Genomic DNA, 5000 nt, shown 5'->3' with positions numbered 1-5000 from the left:
GACCTGGCCTCCCCCGCCGCGGGGGGTAGACCTGGCCTCTCCCGCCGCAGGCGGCGGCAGTCTCCGGCGCCCGGGGGTAGACCTGGCCTCCCCCGCCGCGGGGGGTAGACCTGGCCTCCCCCGCTCGGGGGTAGACCTGGCCTCCCCCGCCGCGGGGGTAGACCTGGCCTCCCACGCCGCAGGCGGCGGCAGTCTCCGGCGCCCGGGGGTAGACCTGGCCTCCCCCGCCCGGTGTTGGGGTGCCGTCCCCCGTCCCCCCGCGTTTATTCTTTTTTTTTTTTTTAACTTTTATTTATGTGTGTATGTAGGTACGTACGTAGGTACGTACGTACGTATGTATGTAATCATCGATTGGTACCTCGGGCGCAAATTGTTAATTCAAAAGGTGATAAGCGACCCTTCACATTTTCATTTAATTTACAACTAACTCTTGCACGTACTCTTGCCAAATTTATCTATTACAGCCGTCTTTATTAAAGAATTAACAGTAATTACTAACAGGTACTCATCGGCCCCACCTTCCCTCTCTCTCCCTTTCCCGTCCGTCACCTCTTGGCGTGCCCGAAAGAGAGGAATGCAGATTTGGTAAAGAAATCCGATCCTTCGTTATTGATGTGTCCATAGCCATGTTTATGTTTTGGGATCTCTTCAATGAACCCAATGGTTTATTTCATTGGTTCGATAAATTAAGTCTTCCTTAATTTTTAACGTCGATTCATTTCCTTCATTTCCGCACGAAGGAATTCATTCATCGTCGTCGAATACCTCGGTCCTAAGCGAGGGATAGAAACGTCGGTCACCGAATCGCTAGTCACTTGACCTTGACCTTAATTTACCCGGGGTCAGTTCTTGGTGCGCAGGGGATTGAGGAGTATTTGTACACGCGTCTTAACAAAGCAGGTCGAGCGTTATCGAGATTCTCCAATCGGCCCCGTTTTATTTTTCCGGGGGTATCGTCCACCTAGCCGTGCTAAAAGAAAATTAATTTTACCAGAATTTGATTGATTTCTTTTTCCCTACGGAAACCGATACGGACAATAACTCTTGTGTGACGCAGTGCTCGCTCTCCTGCATTAAAAGCCCTTTAAATCCCAGAAACGGGCGGGGGGTGGGGGAATTACGCCCACACGCACGCACACGCACGCATGCCCCCACTCCCCATCGCCCACCGCGGGCAGGAAGACGGGGACAGGGTGGCCCTTGTATCAGACCCGCTTAAATCTCGAATCACCCCCCCGGTTCCCCACCTCCCCACACACCCCCCGGACGGGAGACGGCGGCAGCCCGGTCCAGCCGGACCCGGAGCACGGAGGGGCCGTCAGGTCTACCCGGCTCCGGGGCCGGCGGCGGCCGTCAGGTCTACCCGGCTCCGGGGCCGCCGGCGGCCGTCAGGTCTACCCGGCTCCGGGGCCGCCGGCGGCCGTCAGGTCTACCCGGCTCCGGGGCCGCCGGCGGCCGTCAGGTCTACCCGGCTCCGGGGCCGCCGGCGGCCGTCAGGTCTACCCGGCTCCGGGGCCGCCGGCGGCCGTCAGGTCTACCCGGCTCCGGGGCCGCCGGCGGCCGTCAGGTCTACCCGGCTCCGGGGCCGGCGGCGGCCGTCAGGTCTACGCGGCTCCGGGGCCGCCGGCGGCCGTCAGGTCTACCCGGCTCCGGGGCCGGCGGCGGCCGTCAGGTCTACCCGGCTCCGGGGCCGCCGGCGGCCGTCAGGTCTACCCGGCTCCGGGGCCGGCGGCGGCCGTCAGGTCTACCCGGCTCCGGGGCCGCCGGCGGCCGTCAGGTCTACCCGGCTCCGGGGCCGGCGGCGGCCGTCAGGTCTACCCGGCTCCGGGGCCGCCGGCGGCCGTCAGGTCTACCCGGCTCCGGGGCCGCCGGCGGCCGTCAGGTCTACCCGGCTCCGGGGCCGGCGGCGGCCGTCAGGTCTACCCGGCTCCGGGGCCGGCGGCGGCCGTCAGCTCTACCCGGCTCCGGGGCCGGCGGCGGCCGTCAGCTCTACCCGGCTCCGGGGCCGCCGGCGGCCGTCAGGTCTACCCGGCTCCGGGGCCGCCGGCGGCCGTCAGCTCTACCCGGCTCCGGGGCCGCCGGCGGCCGTCAGGTCTACCCGGCTCCGGGGCCGGCGGCGGCCGTCAGGTCTACCCGGCTCCGGGGCCGCCGGCGGCCGTCAGGTCTACCCGGCTCCGGGGCCGCCGGCGGCCGTCAGGTCTACCCGGCTCCGGGGCCGCCGGCGGCCGTCAGGTCTACCCGGCTCCGGGGCCGCCGGCGGCCGTCAGCTCTACCCGGCTCCGGGGCCGCCGGCGGCCGTCAGGTCTACCCGGCTCCGGGGCCGGCGGCGGCCGTCAGCTCTACCCGGCTCCGGGGCCGCCGGCGGCCGTCAGGTCTACCCGGCTCCGGGGCCGGCGGCGGCCGTCAGGTCTACCCGGCTCCGGGGCCGCCGGCGGCCGTCAGGTCTACCCGGCTCCGGGGCCGGCGGCGGCCGTCAGGTCTACCCGGCTCCGGGGCCGCCGGCGGCCGTCAGGTCTACCCGGCTCCGGGGCCGCCGGCGGCCGTCAGGTCTACCCGGCTCCGGGGCCGCCGGCGGCCGTCAGGTCTACCCGGCTCCGGGGCCGCCGGCGGCCGTCAGGTCTACCCGGCTCCGGGGCCGGCGGCGGCCGTCAGGTCTACCCGGCTCCGGGGCCGGCGGCGGCCGTCAGGTCTACCCGGCTCCGGGGCCGCCGGCGGCCGTCAGGTCTACCCGGCTCCGGGGCCGCCGGCGGCCGTCAGGTCTACCCGGCTCCGGGGCCGCCGGCGGCCGTCAGGTCTACCCGGCTCCGGGGCCGCCGGCGGCCGTCAGGTCTACCCGGCTCCGGGGCCGCCGGCGGCCGTCAGGTCTACCCGGCTCCGGGGCCGCCGGCGGCCGTCAGCTCTACCCGGCTCCGGGGCCGGCGGCGGCCGTCAGCTCTACCCGGCTCCGGGGCCGCCGGCGGCCGTCAGCTCTACCCGGCTCCGGGGCCGGCGGCGGCCGTCAGGTCTACCCGGCTCCGGGGCCGCCGGCGGCCGTCAGGTCTACCCGGCTCCGGGGCCGCCGGCGGCCGTCAGGTCTACCCGGCTCCGGGGCCGCCGGCGGCCGTCAGGTCTACCCGGCTCCGGGGCCGCCGGCGGCCGTCAGGTCTACCCGGCTCCGGGGCCGCCGGCGGCCGTCAGGTCTACCCGGCTCCGGGGCCGGCGGCGGCCGTCAGCTCTACCCGGCTCCGGGGCCGCCGGCGGCCGTCAGGTCTACCCGGCTCCGGGGCCGCCGGCGGCCGTCAGGTCTACCCGGCTCCGGGGCCGCCGGCGGCCGTCAGGTCTACCCGGCTCCGGGGCCGCCGGCGGCCGTCAGGTCTACCCGGCTCCGGGGCCGGCGGCGGCCGTCAGCTCTACCCGGCTCCGGGGCCGGCGGCGGCCGTCAGCTCTACCCGGCTCCGGGGCCGCCGGCGGCCGTCAGGTCTACCCGGCTCCGGGGCCGGCGGCGGCCGTCAGGTCTACCCGGCTCCGGGGCCGGCGGCGGCCGTCAGGTCTACCCGGCTCCGGGGCCGGCGGCGGCCGTCAGGTCTACCCGGCTCCGGGGCCGGCGGCGGCCGTCAGGTCTACCCGGCTCCGGGGCCGCCGGCGGCCGTCAGGTCTACCCGGCTCCGGGGCCGCCGGCGGCCGTCAGGTCTACCCGGCTCCGGGGCCGGCGGCGGCCGTCAGGTCTACCCGGCTCCGGGGCCGCCGGCGGCCGTCAGGTCTACCCGGCTCCGGGGCCGGCGGCGGCCGTCAGGTCTACCCGGCTCCGGGGCCGGCGGCGGCCGTCAGGTCTACCCGGCTCCGGGGCCGCCGGCGGCCGTCAGCTCTACCCGGCTCCGGGGCCGCCGGCGGCCGTCAGGTCTACCCGGCTCCGGGGCCGCCGGCGGCCGTCAGGTCTACCCGGCTCCGGGGCCGCCGGCGGCCGTCAGGTCTACCCGGCTCCGGGGCCGCCGGCGGCCGTCAGGTCTACCCGGCTCCGGGGCCGGCGGCGGCCGTCAGGTCTACCCGGCTCCGGGCTCGGCGGCGGCCGTCAGGTCTACCCCTTTTCGGAGCCCGTGGGGCCGCCTGCGGTACCCGGCGACCGCGGGTTGTTGGTTGCGTAGCGTCCGGCGATAAGGGCGGCCAAGTCTACCCGGCTCCGGCGGGACTTGGTCGCCTTGCCGGGGCCGAGGGGTAGACGTGTTGTCCCCGCTGCTTCGTCGGAGCTGCCGAAGGGGTCGCTGTTTTTCGCTGCCTCCAGTTACGTCATCGTAAAAGTCGGCGTGGTTGGCGCGCCTCCCCGGTGCGCAGAGGCGCCGCTCTTGGAGCTTGCCGGCGGCGGGGACGTGCCGGTCCGTACTATAGGAGCGAGCCGTGACTCGTCTCCAGAGCAGCGCTCGTCAGCGGCTGCAAGGCCCGCGGTTCTGCCAGCAAAGTGGGGTGCTCGGCGGCCGTCGTGGCGGTTCCCTCGGTGGTCCGGCCCAGCTTCCAGTCTCTTCGGTCCGGCCATCTCCCAGCGCTTGCCCGACAAGCCAGCCCAGCGTGTCCGAGGGGTCGGGAGCTGCGGAGAGCCGGAGCCGGCGGCCGGCTCCGGCGGCCGTTGCCGACCGGCACGAGGCATAAGGCCGGATCCCGCAGGGCAGGGCAAAGACTCGAACGCACCCAGCCGGGGCCCAGTGATGGTGAAGGTCACTGCCGGAGGCAGACGGCCGGGGGGCGTCGAGCCTGCCGCGGCTTACTCCCGGCTCCAGAGGGCCCGGTTGGTGGGACGACCGAGGTTGGCGGCACCTCGTCCCTTTGTGCCAGCCTTAAGCTGGAGCCCGCGAAGCGGGCGGAGAGAGCGGCGGCCGGCTCCCGGCCAGCCGAACGCAGACGGCCGGGGGGTGCCGAGCCTGCCGCGGCTTCCCCCCCCGGCCCCCCGAGGGCCCAACTGACGGCGCAGGCGGGGCGGCGGCGTCCCGTTTTCACCGGTGCGAGCCCTCCGCGGGCAGCTGGTGGTGTCA

The sequence above is a fragment of the Calonectris borealis genome, unplaced genomic scaffold (genome assembly GCF_964195595.1).
Source record: "Calonectris borealis unplaced genomic scaffold, bCalBor7.hap1.2 HAP1_SCAFFOLD_136, whole genome shotgun sequence".
In the NCBI taxonomy this organism is placed as follows: domain Eukaryota; kingdom Metazoa; phylum Chordata; class Aves; order Procellariiformes; family Procellariidae; genus Calonectris; species Calonectris borealis.
The sequence above is the reverse complement of the archived record's forward strand: the minus strand, read 5'-3'. Positions refer to the sequence as shown.